The following is a 21161-nucleotide window of genomic DNA, read 5'->3' as shown; positions in this document are numbered from 1 at the left end:
GTCTCAAACTCACTGCTTACAAGAACATTTATTAAATCTGAGGGAGGTCCACGGCAGACGGCTGAAATACTGGTCCTTTTGCGACATTGTACAAGAAATATTTAATATCAGACCAATAGCAAAGAAGACACAGAATAGGAAGAAGTGTTTATGTAATTGTGGAACAGTGGACAAAGTTAAGACAGGTGTGAAAAAGGAATGTGGAAGGCTGGGAAACCAAAAGATGAACTGAAAAGTGGATAGAGCTAAGGACCAACAAAAGCCAAGTGATCATAGGGATGAAGGCATGAGCGCCACAAATTGGGAAAAAGAGAATGGGAGTTCCAGAGATATGTATGATAAGCACAAAGCAATGGTGGGTTATCAGGAAACGAGGGATAAAGAAAACTGGGGGTTGGGGGGGGGGGAGGATAAGGAATTGAAGGGAGCTCCAGGCAGTGGGAAATAGACAAAGCAGGCTCAGGGGATGAACAAGGCTTAAGGGGCAGTAGGCAGTAGAAAAATGAGGACAAAGCATGATTTGGGTATTTGAAGGCACAGGGTGATGTGAGTACCAAAAACTAGTCATTGGATATTATCTGAAAAGCAATTGCAATTTCGCCAACAGGAGGCTCTGTGTGATATGCCAAAAAGCTAAAGGGAAACAAATTTCAGGACAGAAACAGTTACACCAAATATTTTCTTCAGAACTAGAATTATGTTGTCATAAATATATATATAAAAAAGAAATACTGGTATTCACTTTAGTTTATGAAATATCTGGATTACATGAACCAGCCTAAAACCTAAAAAGAGCATCTGTGAAGATTGAGGTCAGAAGTGTTCACATTATCTCAAAAAATCACTGCATTGGAATTTAGAGGTTAATCTGGAGATCAGAATGTAGAGGTGGAAGACTTCTCTAATGACTTCAATAGTGAAATACAGATGTATGCCAGTAGATGAAAATGAGTTCTGTTTCCAGTAGGGTAAGGTCCCCCTTATCTTTTGGTTTCTGGCTGTTGGCCAGGTATAAGTACAATGTATTTGGTCATTAAAATCCTATGTTTGCAATGCTAAGAGGTGCAGATTTTGTTAAATGGGCTTTAAAGTGTTTTACGTTTTTAAATGATTAGCTTATGATGATGGCTGTTCCAGCAAATTATGAATTCTCACTTCAAGTGCACACTCTGGAGTGGGTGGAGCGCTTGTAACAGTTTTAATTGACAGATACAGTGTTAAGATGTTATTCGCTTAACTTGAGATGTATAGCAAATGATAAAATATAGTAGAAAGGTGTTACCACTAAAATCTTTTTAATCACTACTGTTTCTATGTCTTTCATATCATTTGGCTATGAAAGATCTTAAATAAATATCTTGTTTACTATTGATATACTGTTTAACTGTGGTTAACTACGGGGTATTTGAAACCAAACCAATAGATATTTAAATCTTTCAGAATATGAGAAACAGCAAATGTTAAAACGGACAAAAAAAAAGTTTCATTTGCATAAGCGTCCTTTTTGTTTTCAGACTGCTTTGAAAGCACAATTATGCTGTCATGAATAAAATAAACTGCTTTGAATATATATATAATATATATATATATATATATATATATATATATATATATATATATATATATATATAAATTATTTAAAAAAAAATTTTTTCAATCAAAGAGTTTTTCTGCAAAAATATTGACAAAGAAGCCCTATGATGAGTTTAACCGAAATAAGTCATTAGGCGATGATGCAAGCAAAAATATGCACTAAGAAAAACATATTTCTTGTATTGAACAAGTACACATTTTATTGACTCTAATCCTAGCAGAGGCAGTTAACCTTATTGATTTAGATAAGCACATTAAAAAAACTTAGCGAGGAATGTTTTACCACAAGCCACTATAGTATGACCACTGTGTCAGCTATTCTAGCCTTCAAAACCTGAAAGCACAGGCTAAGATTGAATGTATTGATCCTTTTAAATAGCCTGTCTTTAATAAATACTACATTATCACTGCAAGCTTCTGCAGTCATGGTAGGTGATCAGGGAATGCAACTGTAATCAGAGCAAGTTCTTTGAAAGATAATCTTTCCGTATTCTCCTCCTCAGAGACGATGATAAAGGAACCAGGGGACAACAGTAATTGCTACAGTTGCTCTTATGAAATCATTGCTTACAGGGCCTGGCCTCGTCGACATTGATGAAAATATTACAAATGTATGCTGTTATCCAGTTCTTAAAGGAAATACTGATTGAGAATAAAAAAATAAAAAAATAAAAAAATCACAGCATTCACAAACCCTGAAAAAACAAGTGAAGGGGGATTGATTTGTTAGTTTTTAGTGTCTTAACAAATCCCTTTTCAGGGTTTTATCCATTTTTGTCTCCTGGGTTTATTCAGATTTGGATCCTAAATAGAATGCTTGAGAACAGAACTGTACATCTGTTGATATATCTGTTGGTTCAATATTTTATTGAACCAACTTTGTCACAAAATGTATGCAAAATGTCTCTATCAGCTTTACATTGAAATATTTACATGTATGTTAATTACTTATTGTGTCATGCTGGAACATGCATTTCATTTTAGCTGGGTATCAAATATGTAAGCCGATAGAAGATAAGTGTGCATTTATGGAACATTTCTGCTAAGCTTAATTTAGTTTATCGAAGAAGTAATACTTTGTGATAAGATAACAGTCAATATTTTGGCAAACATTACTACAAGTTTAAAATTTTTATTGTGGTCCAAGGTGGTCAGACAGACCTAATTTCTGACCACTTTCTAATTCCATTAGATATTGTTGTGCCATGTTGCTACCATTTATCTAAATACAAACTACTGCTAGCAATATTTGTATATGAACATTACAAAATCACAAAATGTTCCACACAAGAACCTAAGATCATTAGGTGAAACAGGATATATAACAAACTCCCTCAATAATTGCATGACATAGAAGCATTAACTCGGATTCAGACTTGTTTGTTGTTTTGCGATGAGCCCACAAAATGTATTTTACTGTCTTTTATGAGTATGATTTAATACAAGGGTATCACATGTCCATTAAAAAGGGCAATTAGTAAATGACACTAAAATGGAAAATAACACAAGGATTTAACATGGCAGAGGACAGCTGTCCAAAAATGATCAATTGCTCAAGCACACTGGTTGCTATTAAATTTTTAATGTGGCTTTTAAGGGAAGATTTTGCTTATCAGAGGGGCAGAGTCCCAGGGAAAATATTGTTATTGATTCCAACATTTTAGATGTAACCGATCCTTTAAGTAATTTTTCTTGGTTTCGGTGTCAGTTTTTAAGTGTCTGCTTGGGCTCAGTAAATCATTAAAGGGCATGTTCATTTAGAATTCTCCACTTAATGCATAAAGTGTTCTCCAATGCACTCAAAGTCACATCTGTTGAAAGCAAACACATTCATTCCATTGAAGGAAAAGCAAAACATTGACTATACGGCAGCAAGGATGGCAGTTAAATTATGACAATGAAATGTGTTCAGAAGACACCATAATTGGTCTTTAAGGAGAGGTTTATTTAAAATATTGATCAGTTTTTTTTCTTTTCTTATGGTGGCCACACAAGCAAAATCAACTGTTTAAGTTCCCATTAAGTCTTGTCATTTAAGAAGGCTGTTCCAAGACACAAAACGTAGACACAGATACAAGGCAAATGGATCTTTAAATTTGCTACAGCACAAACTGAGCTGTGATGGTGTGAGGAACATCTGGCGTTGGTGTGTTCTGAGCTGTCTCCCAGCAGTAACACAAAAATTAAACAATTCCCTTCCTTCCTAACAACATGGTGTGCAACCTAAACGGACATGCTGTTGACTCAAATGAGGATACCTTATGACATTTAGTATATTATGAATGGCTAAATTGCTGCACAAACCTGATTGGCTAAACATAATATCGAAATCTAATTTACAGAGTTTGTGTAGATTTTAGATAAGATTGTATCGCGCATCTGCCCTGGTTACTGCTTTAAAACGGTGACATATTTATAACCACCAAACACAGCGTTGGAAATGTTTTTGAAATGACTACTAGAGTTAGCAACTGTAATTGTGTGTAGATTTCAGGACATTATTCCCACACCTGGTAACTATCTAAACACACACAACAATAGAGTGTGAAGGACAACACACATATTTGGATGCTAAACTGGTAAGATTTAACATTAAGAACATGTACATGATAGAAAATACACCTATACATGTTATTGTTAATTTTATATGAGTTATTTCAATCATCACATATTGATGCACCAATAGATGCATAATAAATAACATATTCAACTCAGCCTCTATAACGTGCTAACCAACCAACATAGATAGTGATTGCATAAGCTAAAAAGCCCTTGGCTGGAATGTAAAATGCACATTTTCAGGTAGGAATATGCATGATATCATAATATGTAGAGCAATTCCTACATGTATGGAACCCAATCCTTTTCACAATTTCCCTTTAATCACAACAAACACATATAGAATCCTTACTGTATACTGCAGGTAATTTATACTGTTGTGATAAATGAAAGAAGTATTTTGCAGCTGATACCCAAGGTTGTCAACTGGATTATAAAGATAGAAAATAGCAGGATGTTGTAGGAATTGGTAGGTTTTGTTACATTCACTTTAAGGTCAGATATGATTTTGCAGCAAAGAACAGCGGTTTTAATGCACATTGGTCAATTCAAATTAAATCAGAACTTTTAGACACTGACTTACAAACCTACAACAGTAATCTGATCTGATCTACATCTTCTGCACATTAAGGAAACTTAAAGAAAGGAAACCAAAGACAGAAAATATAGGTTCAGATTTCAGGCCACAATGAGTGTGAAAATACCCTAAATTTGATAATAAATTTATAATGCAACTTTCCTTGTCTTAAATTTCTTCCAACTGCACTTGAAATGGGTACTTGTTTTCCCATTATGGCCACTTTAATCTACTTATACCCTAGTTGTCTCATTTAAAGATCACTTTATAGCATTGGATGTTCTGCATTTGAGGTATGTGTTCCACTGCTGCCTGATGAAATAACACAACAGTTTACATATTTCTAAACTTGATCTGAAAACTGATTTAAAAATCCATACCGACAATCAAATTTCCTTGAAAATATATACACACAAGTCTGCTTTGAGGTGGCTAAAATGAAACAAATTTAGTTTTAGGAGACAGGAAGAAAGCCAAGACTAAAGAGCAAAGATCTATGCGTAAATGGGCACTAGTAGTGACCGGGAACGAAAACCATCTGTCCCCAGAGGAAATTAGAAGACGGGCAAGGAAGGCAAGCAATGCAAAAGAAGAATGCTTGTGCTTTTCTTTCTTGCAGCCTGCATTAAATATTCAGCTAAAGAGAGGGATCCACTTACATTACTCTTCTTGTTTCTTATGTCTCTGATGACAGCTGTTGTAAACATACATAGACAAACATGGTCCTAACCTTGCATGGCCACAGTAATCGAGAGCAGAAATATTTTTATTTTCTGAAGGTGAATACAATTTCAGACCCTGGGGGTGCCATTTTAAACTTCATATTTATTTAAAATTTTCTTTGCAAGTTGCAGAGACTTTTCACTTTCTTTCCTCCTGTCGAGATTGTTGAGTCATCTGCAGTCTATAAAATTGCTTGGGTTCCCGGCAATGCTTTTGACATTTTCAAATGTTTATAGAGGTAAAACATAATTACAGGGAACAGAAGCCTATTAGAATTTGCATAGAAAAGCCATTATCTCCAGTGAAATTTGGAATTGGAATTTAACTGTTTGCAAAACGGTAAGCAAAAACCACAGCTACTCGATTTCACAGAGCTGTAAGGGGGCAGAGACCAAAGTGAAACAGTTGACCTTGGCTAAGAGCTAAGAGCTGGTATTTAAAACATTCACCCATTCATGTTTAAGAGATGTCATGGTAAATAAATTATGAGTGTTTACACTTAGTCCTAAGTGTCTTCTTTTTCACACCAAAGCAGACATTTTGTCTTGGGTGGATTCCTCATGCGATACATTCACAGGGTGTCTACCTGCTATCTTTCCATTTACTCTCACCTTTTGAAGGGATGCATGAATTGGAGACTATTTAAGCTCTTCCTTAAACAGACACACCTATATTGTCCTATTACATGAGCTCCACGCATTGCTAGCATAAATTATCCACTGGCATATCATAAGAACATAAGAACATAAAAAAGTTTACAAATGAGAGGAAGCCATTTGGCCCATCTTGCTCATTTGGTTGTTAGTAGCTTATTGATCCCAGAATCTCATCAAGCAGCTTCTTGAAGGATCCCAGGGTGTCAGCTTCAACAACATTTTGTTATATCTTATACTAATTAGTATTATTGATAATTTTGATGAATTGTAATAAATTATATGTTTGGTCAAGAAACAGAAACTGAATTTTATTTTTAAGCAACTTCTTAACACTAATTTGACAAACAATTTGTTGTCAGTTTCATCAGTCACAGGTTTTAATGCCTCCGAATATAAAAGAAAAGGTAATGACCTTGGTGTCTGGCATGGATAGCCCTCACGAAGTTTCACACCAATGTGGCCACCAGTAGAAAAAAATAGTTGAAACGGCTTCCAGGTTAAAAAAACAAACACAAATACAACAGATAAAATAAAAAGAACAGGTGAACTACCTTTAAAATAAATGTAAAATTCATAAAGCAGCACAAACATAATATTTATATCTTTACATCACATCTTTAGAAAGGAGCACTAATAAAGTCTGCTCGTAGCATGAGAGACATGTTTCATCGATCTCTAAAAACCTGGCGCCTCATTGCTTAAGGTATTGTATATAAGGTGAAGAAGTAATCAATCATATTCCTTGTTCCAATACACAGATGACGGGACTTAATGCCATATGTATAAGATTGATTTAAAACAGCTTGTTTAGAACCCATAGTATTAAGATACTGTAATGTTAACTGAAAGACACTTGCAGGAAAGATGAATCAATCTAAACAAATCTAACATAAAGAAGCCCTATTAAATGATCTTCTGCCTGACCTGTGAATATCATGGATATCTCTGGTTCATGCAATAATACATTAATCATTTAATTTTTCCCTTACTGAAGGGCAAGCATTACAGTCTATTTTGTTTTTCCTATAATGTTTTGCACAGAATCAATCAAGTGACAAAAATCTATGACGGGCACACATTTCTTTCTGAACAAAGGTTATAACTGATGGAAGGGTTAGTTGCTTTCTTGCCATCCAGTACCTACAAAATAGCACAAAAAACAGTCTAAAATGAATATTTGCTGTAAAGCTACTGCTGTTGGAATGGGGTAATATGATGGAGTTCCCATCCTTAGTGTTTGCTGTGTACATTCTGTACCAGCAGATGGAGTGCTTGCCATCACTAATCCAGCATGGTGTGAAACACAAACTAGCACAATCCCTTATAAAAGGACAGGTAGATTACTTTAATCCTGTGCTTGTAACATTAGTTGAAACAGATAACTTACATCGAATTTATCATTGTATACTAATAATTATAAATGGAAGATACTTAATTAAACACATTCCTCTGGATTTCACAGCCACGTTGCAACAAATGAATTATATGCATTGCATCTTTCATAGTACATAGTAATGTAGTGTAACTTCATTTTTAAAGATATGCATAATTAGTTTCAATACTATACATACAGGATACTAAGCATACATTAAGCTGAATATTTTATGAGAATAATTTTACATCATCACTGCCTTTCCTTTGTTGGGGTTCTGGGCTATTTTTTTCCTTCTTAATCTGGGTTATGCAGATCTTTTAAATACAAACTAATTATACTCCAATGGTCCAGGAAAATACCATGTGACTTACTGCAAAGACACCAGGATGCAGCAGTTTATCTATAGTTTTTTATTTGAAATATTTTCATATCCTGAATGTAAAAATAAGTGAACCAAAAACTTCTCAGAATGATAAAAGGAAGGGGACGGCGATAATGTAAATAAAGGTAATAAGATGAAGAAAAATGTATTTTAAAGCATTAGGTAGCACTTCTTTTAAGGCTCTGTAAGGATTATGTTGTTTTCATCCAGCTATTATTTTAACAACTGTCTACATTCTATACTATGTAATTACCATTTCCTAGTTTGGAGATGTGCTCAGATCAACACTAATCAGTAAAGGTGCAAGGTGCTCTATTGCTGGCAATCTTCTTAACTACTCTCATCTGTTTTGTGCAAGCTATACCCTACCCTCAGCCCCGCTAAAACTCTCATTAACACTGTATGAAAAATCATGCAATTCAGCCAAATGCATGAACATACTGTATCATGCAACCCACTGAAAAAAAAACCTTCATAATAATGTATCTGCCAGGATATATAATGCCTATGCATTTTTTTTTATACAAATGGATTAAATCTTAATTCAGCGTTCTTAACTACAAACAGTCACATCACAGGTATCACCAACTACCACTGGAGAGAAAAGCTTAATAAAATGAAGGAGAAAACAATTTTAATCATTACACACACACACACACACACACACACACAAAATGGAAAGATACTGCAATAAGTAGGAAAATAAATCCTTAGCTGATATACTAAAAAAAAAAAAAAAATTGAAACACACACTGTAAAGGTTATGTTGTTCATACTGCTCTGGCTTATTTGTAACATTATTTGGAAAATTGATAAAGTATGTTTTGGAGAAAAAAAAAATGCCTTGAAGTATACATAGCTAGTCACTTGCTCGGGTGTCAGCTAACATCACTTATTTGCCTGTACTCGATGACGGCTGTGAGCCATACATTCATTGCCAATGAACATTCTTTTGAAAACGATTCTGCAGAAGGTTTTGGTGACACCCAGGCTGGAAGAGTGTTACATACTGATCTCTCTACTTGATGAAACTTTCCCCTGACTGGAAGCTGTTGATAGAAGCTTCAAGGCTATATTCTAAGGGTGTCGATTCGGAGAAGGAAAACTCTCAGTACACAAGCTCAGCAAAATATTTTTGGTGGGAAGTCATTATCGGGTTACCCCTGCCCGTTCTTGTTGCAGCCCCTTGTCGCAGAATAAGTGGAATCTATAATTCAGCTCACTGATGTCACAACATTTGCCAGGCTGCTGGTACTGTAGAGGACAAACAAAAACTCACCCCCTGTACAAGACAGCCTCCTCTAGCTGAACACAATTAAACAGTCCATCTGTCGGAGTAGCATTCATACTAATTTTAATATATTCACACGCTTCTCTAATTGCTATTCTTAAAAAAAAAATGCATTAATTAAATAGCATGGCATACTGAAGACACAATGGACTTCCAAGTCCTTCCTTTTGTATTTAAAGAAAAAAAAATGCTACCTGCTTTACAATTACTAGTTGGCAGTTAATCTGTGTATCACCCTCTTAAAATAAACATCTTATTCTCACCATCTATTTGCCCCAGGGTAATCTTTTGTCACGCGCAAGGATACTATCATTTTTATTATTTTTTCTCTCCGTTTTGCAACAAAGAATTCCACCCCTCACAATCTCTAATATTTTTCAAAGTGTGAATTGAAGAGGACTGAGAGACAGATGGGTCTGGATGATCAAGTTACCTGTTATAGCAACACATCTGCCAGGGCAGTCAATCACAGTGATGCTTTTGACAGTTCGATGGAGCCAAAGTAGGAAAGGCTAATGCAGTGGGAAGAGCAATTGAGGTAGGTCCGCCCTCCTGTCTGTCTCTTGGGTTTGACTGATCTGAAAGCTGTACTTGAATTTGTTCTGGATAAAAATTCTGTCTGTAGGACAAAGACACTAGAAGGAAGAGTTTAGTTACAGAAGACCAGGGCTTTGGCATAACGTCAATAGAAAATAGATTTACTTTGTCTTTCACTACTGTTTTGAACAGCGAGGGCCATTTAATTCTCCTGCCTTCTTTTTTTTTTAAACAAAGAGCTATTTATCTGGACACATGTGCCCTTTGATTTACACAACAACACAGCTAACATGCATCTTAAATTAATAATTATTCATATCTAGAAATAAAAAAACTATTCTACAATGCAATCTTTAACATTGTGGTTTTCATACTACTCCAGATAACTAATTTAATGGTTTCACTATCTTATATTGAAAAGAAAAATCTAAATGAGCATATAATATAAATATTACTATATTTAATTAGTTATACATTTCTTATATTACTAAAGCAGTTATGTAAGCAGGTTTGGAATGTTTAAAGAGTTAAATAAGTGTTTGTGTTATATATGAATTAATTGCTGGTATTACATAAAATATGTTAGGTGAGGTAACTGATATTGTTTATAATTCAAATTGAAAAAGGATTTCCCTTGTGAAAAAAAAAGTGTATATAACTGGAATATATCAATGGGTGTCTGAATTATCTGACAAAAAAAAACAAAAAAAACAACATGTATTATTTTCTTACATTTAGACAGGCACTTAAGAAGCTACAAAATATTTGAGCATTTTATTTATTTATTTTTTTTATCTACTGTGTCAATACACTTTTTTAAAAGAACACTTCCCCCTCTGGCTCTTCCATTTTTGTTTCTCTGTCTGTTTATCAAACACATTAAACATTTTACAAAACCCAACAATCTACAGATCAATATTTTTAGCTGCCAGCAGTAAAAGAAAGTGAAAATACAGATGGTTACAAAGATATGGATTAGTATCAGGGCAGCAGGGTAAGGTCTAGGGCATGTTCACAGATACGTGTCATCTGTTTATTATAGGCTACTTCCAGACTAGTTCTGCTAGAAAGCTGCTCAGGAGACAAGGTTACACATTGCCCTCAGATCACCCCGAAGCTAACATCTTTAATTTGCTTTATACCATGACCCTTGATAATAGCACTAAGAAACACAGCATCTTCTTTTAATTGAACAAGAGTTCATCTTTACATTTACTTTTGTTTACATAATGTAGTAGCTAATACTTCATAAAAAGACAACACACTTTGGTGAGTCATTGTAATGTTGCAGTTTATTAGCATGTGAATCCAAATGCACCAATCAAGTCACTAAAGCTTCTCTGTATTTCAACACACAAATGAGTGTCTGTGTAGATCACATATCTTTCCCTCCTGTACATGACATATGTAGTACTCTCTTTCCATTAGAACATCTTGCAGCTACAAAAGCTATCAATATAAATGGCACTGCTCTTTTTATCTGATCAGAACATTTTCTGTCAGCAATACAAAAGATAGAAGAAACTATCCTGTCTTCTGCAATGTTAATCCCAGACAGCAAAAAAAGCCCTAACCTGATACCACGCTATTGTGCTGTAACCAAGCTATTTTTAATATTTCCTTGCTTGTAAGTGATTTGTAAGTGGATTGTGCACAGACAGTGAAAGAACTTTCCTGTCAGCTACTTTAACAGCAAAGAGGTAGCTTGATGAATAATTCATTGAAGGCAATTTTCTCCTAGTCACTGAGTCATCAATCACAGGTGCCTAAGGAGCCTTGAATTGGCCAGCAGAGCTGAATTTGCAAGTAGTGTTATTTGGGAATGGCAGCCATAATCTCAGGTAGTGGTGAACAACAGAAGGTGTTTCATCTGCAGATTAACGAGTGACTCAAATCTTGTATTTTTTTTTTTTTATGTTCCGCAATTTTTTTACCACCTCCCCACCCTTCCCCCAAAATATCTCTCCGAATTGCAGCCATGAGGTTATTTTTTGCCAAACAAAGGTGTAGTTTGATGAAAGACCAATGTAAATATTTGCACATTTTTTTTCTGGCAGAAATCCTGCTCTGAAAAGAACCTCTTAAAAACCAGAGAAGTGATTTGATACATGATTGCATGCATTTACCCATGTAATTGAAATAATGAGAGATGATTGCTTTGAGCTAATAGTCATAAGTTACTGGTCTTTTTGTTTAATCCAGGCATCAGCTGTCAGGACCCTCACAGGAGCAAGGGGAAGACACACCAAGGATATCATTTGCATCACCTCAGACTGTAATTTTGTTGTTTTTTTCAGAGCTGATACAAGCGTCAGATTCTATACAAATCTCCCTGGAGCATAAATGCTCCACTGTTGTTTTGATGGGAACAAAGAGAGGAAGATCATAAAGATGCCTGCTTCTTGTAGCTTAAATGCTGTCAGGATCATAAGCAAAATAAAAAGCAATATTTTTGTCAGACTGCTTTGCCATTGTTAAAAAAACAAAACAACAAAAAAACAAAAAAACAAACATAATTTCTATTACCTTAAAAGAAAGTCACTGTGCTGAAAAGCTGAGTTTTCCAAATACGAGAATCATACATCTCTCATCTTATTGTTCCAGGTGACAGATACCTTTGTAGCATATTATAGGTCAACCATTAATTCCCAGAGCACAGCCAATTGTATTAATACCAGCTGTCTATGACTATTCAGACAACAGTGAAAAACAAGCAAAAACAATAGCGTGGTGATGAGTCATAATTTTGATTATTTTGCTTATTAAGGAGGTAGGAAAACTGTTTTCTAAATATTGTAGCTCTGCTGCTGTCTGTAAATGATTATACTGTGTATGCAAGAAATGCTAAACAAAGAGAACACAATAGGGCATCTGGCTATAAGAATTTGAGAAGATGTTTTAAAAAATACAAAAATACAATACAAAAAAGTAAGACCTGGTAACACATTTAAAACTATAAAATATAATAACAGCTTATTGTCTTACTCTCTCTCTCTCTCTCTCTCTCTCTCTCTCTCTCTCTCTCTCTAAAAATAAGAGATAATAATATATATATATATATATATATATATATATATATATATATATAATCTAATTTGAAACCGAACTTTAGAATTTTATTGCTTATAATCTTTAAATACTATATCTAGAATGTTATTATTATTTTCACGTAAAAGTGCATTTTGGATTTTAACTACCTGCACCATTCTGACGGCACAATTTAAAAATCTGAATTAATTTCTATATTAAATATTATTATTCAGAATCACTGATTTTCTCCTTTGTTTGGAGAATTATTTCAAGCAGTGTTGGTGACTAAACAACATACCGATATGTAAAAACAAAACGGGAAAAATCCTTTCTATTTTGCAAACATTATTAAAACTAAAATACAGCAGAGTGGATTCTGACAGACACGATTATTTTATGTCATTGCCCTGTGAGCTCTTCTTTTGAAATAAAATGGAAATATGAAGAAAGAAGAATTCTAAAGACAAATGCCAGGCCCTGTCAAATACTGTTCTTTTATACTGCAAATGACAGATATCATCCATACTTTCTGTCTTCTACTACTTAGGTTTTTAATGCTACCATTTACATTCACAAACCTGTGCAAAGCTCTCATCAGTGACACTAAAGTGCTCTAGCTTATTAGAAACCAGAATTCAGATCAAGGTAAGAGGGACAAAACTGTTCTTGTAACAAGCATAAACAACTATCTAATATTTATATATATATATATATATATATATATATATATATATATATATATATATATATATATATATATATATATATATACATATATATATACACACAGTACTGTGCAAAAGTTTTAGGCAGGTGTGAAAAAATGCTGTAAAGTAAGAATGCTTTCAAAAATAGACATGTTAATAGTTTATATTTATCAATTAACAAAATGCAAAGTGAGTGAACAGAAGAAAAATCTACATCAAATCAATATTTGGTGTGACCACCCCTTGCATTCAAAACAGCATCAATTCTTCTAGGTACACTTGCACACAGTTTATGAAGGAACTCGGCAGGTAGGTTGGCCCAAACATCTTGGAGAACTAACCACAGTTCTTCTGTGGATTTAGGCAGCCTCAGTTGCTTCTCTCTCTTCATGTAATCCCAAACAGACTCGATGATGTTGAGATCAGGGCTCTGTGGGGGCCATACCATCACTTCTAGGACTCCTTTTTCTTCGTTACGCTGAAGATAGTTCTTAATGACTTTCGCTGTATGTTTGGGGTCATTGCCATGCTGCAGAATAAATTTGGGGCCAATCAGATGCCTCCCTGATGGTATTGCATGATGGATAAGTATCTGCCTGTACTTCTCAGCATTGAGGAGATCATTATTTCTGACCAAATCCCCAACTCCATTTGCAGAAATGCAGCCCCAAACTTGCAAGAAACCTCCACCATGCTTCACTGTTGCCTGCAGACATTCATTCGTGTACCTCGCTCCAGCCCTTCGGCGAACAAACTGCCTTCTGCTACAGCCAAATATTTCAAATTTTGACTCATCATTCCAGAGCACCTGCTGCCATTTTTCTGCACCCTAGTTACTGTGTTTTCATGCATAGTTGAGTCGCTTGGCCTTGTTTCCACGTCAGCGGTATGGCTTTTTGGCCGCAAGTCTTCCATGAAGGCCACTTCTGACCAGACTTCTCCGGACAGTAGATGGGTGTACCAGGGTGTACCACTGTTTTCTGCCAATTCTGAGCTGATGGCATTGCTGGACATCTTCCGATTGCGAAGGGAAGTATGCATGATGTGTCTTTCATCTGTTGCAGTTAGTTTCCTTGGTCGACCACTGCATCTACGGTCCTCATCGTTGCCTGTTTCTTTGTGCTTCTTCAAAAGAGCTTGGACAGCACATCTGGAAACCCCTGTCTGCCTGGGAGAGACCTTGCTGATGCAGTATAACTACCTTGTGTCTCAGTCTTGCAACGGTATGACTTTTGACAGTAAACTGTCTTCAGCAACCTCACCTTGTTAGCTGAGTTTGGCTGTTCCTCACCCAGTTTTATTCCTCCTACACAGCTGTTTCTGCTTCAGTTAATGATTGTGTTTCAACCTACATATTGAATTGATGATCATTAGCACCTGTTTGGTATAATTGTTTAATTATACACCTGACTATATGCCTCCAAATCCCTGACTTTGTGCAAGTGTACCTAGAAGAATTGATGCTTTTTTACACCAAATATTGATTTGATTTAGATTTTTCTTCTGTTCACTCACTTTGCATTTTGTTAATTGATAAATATAAACTATTAACATGTCATTCTTACTTTACAGCATTTTTTCACACCTGCCTAAGACTTTTGCACAGTATTGTGTGTGTGTGTGTGTGTATATATATATATATATATATATATAATTTCCAGTTTCACAACAAAATTGGTTAAAAGGCAGCGTTACCTAGAAACAATGTGTGGTATGACCTTTTAAAAGCCAATAAACATTCATCCTGAAACACCACACATGTGCTAGTTATGCAGCAGTCTTAGTACCACGGCTGAAGTCTAAATATTGATTTTTAAAGGATATACATGTTGTTATCAGTTTTGATTCACCTCATATCAACAGTGATGTATTATCTTCACACAACCTTGTGCCACCAATGATGTCTATCCATCTGCACCATCTAACATCATACTGGGGCTGCTTACCTATGGTCCAATCTGCAGTCTATAGTGAATCTGCTGCAAAACATTAAATAAGGTCAGAGTCGGCCTATATCTATCACAATTTACCATTTAGTATAATTCATTATCAGCCCTCCGCTCGCTTCTTTAACATGATTTTATTCCTCTTTGAAAATGTGTCTTTGCCATTCACTTCAAAATAAGGCCCACTGTTTCTTTGTTTTTTTTTTCAAATGTAGTACATTCCCAATAATTCCAAATATGTCAGGGTTACTCAGCACAGGACCTGTACTTGCACATACCTGACAATCCAAAACATACTTCCAAACTCTAGAGAGGTTAAGTGGAATGCAGAAATACAGGACCATTGTTTCAGCTACTAAGCTATCTCACCTTTTTTCACCTAGTGAATCTGTTGGGGGAAGAAAGTGACAGAAAAGTAAAATAAAACACACAACATTAAAATATTTTAAACACACAATACAACTTTGTGAAAACACTGCCCTCTTGCTTTTTTTAACTTCCAGGTTATAAAATGTATTTCCCATTATTATTTAAACTAATATCACATGCATTGCTTGTTTACAGGTCATTTTTTGCTGAATAATTAGACCTGGAAAACTGTTCTTGTATAGCCCTGAGTTGCCCAGTTTTACACAAGGAAAAAATAGACAAATGTAAAAGGTACTGTAATTATCAGAATATCCCAGATTACCTTCTGGGTATGTTTATGTGAATAAGTGTTTTGTTCTTTTGTGATTGCAGCCCATAGTGTAATATCTGTGACACATTTGCTTAAATAGAGCAAGTACAACTCTTATTGATGTTTTCCTTATCCTCTATGACCAGCCTTACTGCCCCTGTGATTTCCGAAGCATGCCCTCTGTGACTAGAGCTCTTCAGCTTGCTTTCAGGATGCTATGTGCACACGAGACTCACTATAAAGTAAATTAGGAAACATGTTATAAAATACAGAATACACACAGAGTAGGCCGATATAAAACACGAAGGTGCCATGTCACCATGTAATCTACAGCACAGGAAATTATTAGGTAATATTAATCTATAGTGATATGTTTAACGAATCTACATATCCTAAGCAAAGAACACAAACATTCACTACATTAGAACTGGAGCTAATAATAATAATGCCTTTATCCTCAAAGTTCCATGAGGCTACTCAGGGACTGTGTTCACTTTTTTTTTCACATGCTATCATTCATTACCTTGGCATCATGAAAGAATGCTCTGAGCTGCCTTTATTCAGCCATGAGAAACCCTCACTGAAACTGGTATTCATTTGTTGTGGCTGAAAAAGAAAAAGACTGCACAATGAAGTAAGCATATGATTTAAAGTGATTATATTTGAAGGAAGTGCAGAGGCAACTTTTGTGAAAGGTATAAAACCACATGAACAGTATAAAACTAGCAACAAATATAAAACTTCGTCTACTTGTAACCAAGTTGTCTCTTGCCAGTAATAAAGTGTTAATGTTGTTCTTGTCCTTTTAGAGTCTACAGGGTTCTCTATTACATTTTAAAGTTCCTGAGAAACTAATCCAAGTTTCTTCTTTAAGTGTAAAGAAATACATTTTAAGAGACTCATTAAAAAGCCTTCCAGAATCTATTTAGATTTCCTGTGAATTTTTAATCTTTGGATACTTACTCAAATATAATTAGAGTAAGAAGGTATTACATTTACAGAGCATTCAAGGTAAGTAACCTGGCTTCCTGGACAGATTCAAATGTGTAAATTCAAGTTCGAATGAAATAGTTTACAGTTGCAGGCACAGTCAATACTAATTAAAGCACTCAGAATATTCTCTGTTAATTTAATAAAGACTGTTTTCAAAATGTAAGAGACTACACAAGACTCACTGTAAATGACATTGAAAAAAGAAAATGAAACAGTGATTTTAATAGTAGAAATGTTAAAAACAAATATGAATGGTCAAGTAGTCTAAATGTATCCATATTTTCTGGTGTTATGAAATGTGAATAATTACATAAAAATAAACATTATTGTAAATATCATTTAAAAAAAAAAAATCTATCCCAAAAGACATATGTCTGGAGCGCCAAACTTCCACCACATTGTGCGACATGAATTTAGTTGTGCCAAAAAAAAAAAAAAAAAGACGTTAGCGAAAGCTTCTGACAGTAGACATAATCATGGAAAATACCATGGCTGCAAACTTAACTGGGATTCTAAACAACAGAACTGTTTGAAATACAAGAAATTAGAAAAAAAAATGTTTTGAGTATTTGTTTCTTCTCAGCTTAATTTGGTTTGCCAATTCAAACTCTGTGGAAGTCATGGAAATTGATACAGTGTGTTGTCATATTGTGTAACAAACATTAAATATACAATATTATAAAAACATTGCCACTTTCATCACTTGTTCATATTCCAGACATGAGCTTGTTTAATCTTTCCAAGGCGGCTTTAAAGTTGATGTAATTTGTCAAATTACAGAATAACCAGTTGTTCCTGATTACTGTGCTTCAGAATGTTTCAGTCGATGTATCCACCCTATATTTCAAAGTTGTTTACTGATGTGAATGAAGAGCTTTAAAGTTGGACATATCAGCTCAACTTTTTTGGCAGTTTATTTATTTAAAAACAAAACAGACCAAAAAAAAATTCCATTACATTCATTATCTAGACAAATAGCTATGCATATCTTTTTGTATAAAGGATTATATATATATATATATATATATATATATATATATTATTGATAAATATATGATATATATATATAATATATAATGGTCATACATCTGTGCCCCTTTAAAGTGGTTATAGCTAATATATTTTCCTATGTATATCTTATAGAATACACATTGTGAAAGAAACACATTTAAAAACATGATATCTGGTAAATGTTAAGAAAAACTATAGACCTTGGAATTCTTATGCATGAACCTTCATACGTACGTGTGCTTTTATTAACAGTATTATTATTATTATTATTATTATTATTATTATTATTATTATTATTATTATTAATAATTTATGTTTTTTTTTTTATTTCTTAGCAGACAACCTTATCCAGGGCAACTTACAATTGTTACAAAATATCTCAGTATAAAGTCACTTTATAAAATATCACATTATAGAATATCACATTTCAGATAAAAGCAGTTATAATGTACAGTAAAATAAGTAGAAAATAAGATCAAATTCAAATAAGAGCAAAATAAAGAATACAGTAGATAATTACATTTAAGAGCAAGTTCAATTAAGAGCAGTTAACTTATAGTAAAGATTGCTTATGTGAGTGAAGTCCATTAAGGGCACATAGTAAGTATGATAAATGGATAAGAACAATTTTAAATAAGAGCAATTACAAAAAACGTGAATATGGATATCTATAAGAGTAAAATCAAATACAAGACACAGGAAGTTATAATTAAGAGCAGTAGAATACTGCAAGGTATAAAGCAGTTCAATGCAAGTACATGCTGATGCAAGTACTGGAACAACTGGGAGCTATATAGTCCAGTATAGTCGTGAGTTGTGATGCTTACAGATGCTGTCTGAACAGGTGTGTCTTGAGGAGGTGCCGGAAGGTGGTCAGGGACTGAGCAGTCCTCATATCCGTGGGTAGGTCGTTCCACCACTGAGAGGCAACGATGGAGAAAGTGGGCTCTGGAAGCGGGGGAGCAGGGGGGGGATGTCAGCTAATCTGCTGGTGGTGAGGAGCGCAGGGGAAGAGAGGGGGTGTAGGGAGATAGGAGGGAGCACAAAGGTCAAGACAGCAATAGGCGAGTACAAGAGTTTTGAATTGGATGCGAGCAGTGATAAGGAGCCAGTGGAGGGAGTGGAGCAGCAGTGTAGCGTGGAAGAAACGAGGAAGGCAAAAGAAAAAGTGGAACAGTACACGGGCCTGAACTATGAGCTCCGTGGAGTGGTTGGTTAGGAAGGGGCGAATTCTGCATATTTTGCTGATGAAGAAGCGACAGGAGCGTGCCAGAGTAGAGCTGTGCTGAGAGTAGGAGAGGGAGGAGCCGAGAGTGACACAGACGTTCTTGGTGGATGAGAAAGAAGAGGGTGGTGGATTCAAGAGGAATAGAGATAGAGAGATCAGCGGTGGGGGAGGAAGAGAGGGGGAAGAAAAAAAAGTACGTGCAATCGGAGAGGTAGGAGAACCAGGCAAGAGCTGTACTGGAGAGTCCCAGGTCAACGACGGAGGATATAGAGAATATAGTGTGTGAACGGCTGCGGAGGAGGGAGAGGCGGCACAGGCAGAGGGTAGACAACTAGAGGTAGAGAGAAGAACAGTTTCAATGGATAGTGCCGGGCAAAAACCAGATTGGAGGGGGTCGAGCAAAGAATATGTTGACAGGAAAGCAAAATCTGTTGACTAGAAATATATGTGTGGCTAGGTGGTCTTAAACCAAGTCCTAGTGGAAACTTACCCTACTCCACAATTGGCATCTGACATTATGTCACTAGCCGGAGCAGTAATAGTGATGAAAGTGAAAAAATATAACAAATAAGCAAGGCCTAAGCTTTACCTTTCCTATGGGTACTATTCATCAACTCCCCATCCGTGTTTCGTTGTGGCTCAGAAAATATGCAATGAAAAATGTTTTTTCTTTTGCTAAAACTACATAGCGAAAATCGAGCTGCTATTGTACACTTTTTATCTATGTATGTAAGTATCTTTAATTCTTTTAAAATTGCCCTTAACAAATATTTAGCTTAACTCATTGTAGAAGCAATGCCAAAGGCTGTACATATGTATGGCAGAAAGCTAGTGTCACTGACAGGGCCAATTCAGAGCTTCTGAATGCTAACATTTATTAATAAACACAACTGTTTAAGAAGCCAACTGGCATATAAACAGCATGCAGTGCTGCCAAAATACACCACTGTGTCGAAAGGTTAAACAGTGCCAAAAGGTTCTGAATTATGTCAGCTGTATCAATGAAAGAACACAGCACAAAACATATGTGTAGAATTTGTTTATTTAGCAGTTGATTACTTTTAAAAAACTACCAGTGCTTATAACTCTCCTTTTAAATATACTGTATTGAAAAAGTCAGTCACATTATTCTGTTATCTGTTTCTTTTCATTTTATTTCATCGTTTTAAGTGTTTATGTCTGAACACTTGAAGAACTGTTGCACATTTATCCTGATGATGTTAATAATAATATCTGTATTTTTATGTAGCACCTTTCATAGTGGACCACCATCACAAAGAGCTTTACAGAGGTAGGTTGCGACTTTGATTTAACATCTCATCCACAGGATGGAGCACAAGGATGTTAAATGACTTGCTCAGGGTCACACAGTGAGTCAGTCAGTGGCAGAGGTGGGATTTGAAACAGCGACTTTCTGGTTACAAGCCCTGGACTTTAACCACTAGACAACATTACCTCACAATAACTTAACTCTGAAACTGAGGTTGATAATTAATTAATTTGGCACTGTGTGTGTATATAAGCTTGGATGAAGTACTGGTGTATTGGTGTTTTGGACAGTTTTAGAAGAAGAAACAATGTTTTTATGGTTTTGGTTTTGGTACTTTCCTGCCAAGTAAGTAAAGAGGGTAGCCACACCATAATTTAAATACATTCCAAGTATGCAGCAACTACCACCAAGCTCTGTGAAAAGTTATCTTACAATGTTTATAATTACTAACAGCTTTTTCAGTATTTTTTAAACCATAATGATATACAAGGTGAGGCCACTTTATTAGGACCTGTACCAATAATGGGCTTGGACCACTGTTTACCCTGATAGCCCTGACACGACTTGGCATCTCAAGATACTGGAAGGTGTGTCGAGTGATATT

The sequence above is a fragment of the Polyodon spathula genome, chromosome 17, assembly GCF_017654505.1.
Source record: "Polyodon spathula isolate WHYD16114869_AA chromosome 17, ASM1765450v1, whole genome shotgun sequence".
Classification (NCBI taxonomy): domain Eukaryota; kingdom Metazoa; phylum Chordata; class Actinopteri; order Acipenseriformes; family Polyodontidae; genus Polyodon; species Polyodon spathula.
Note: the sequence above shows the minus strand (reverse complement) of the source record.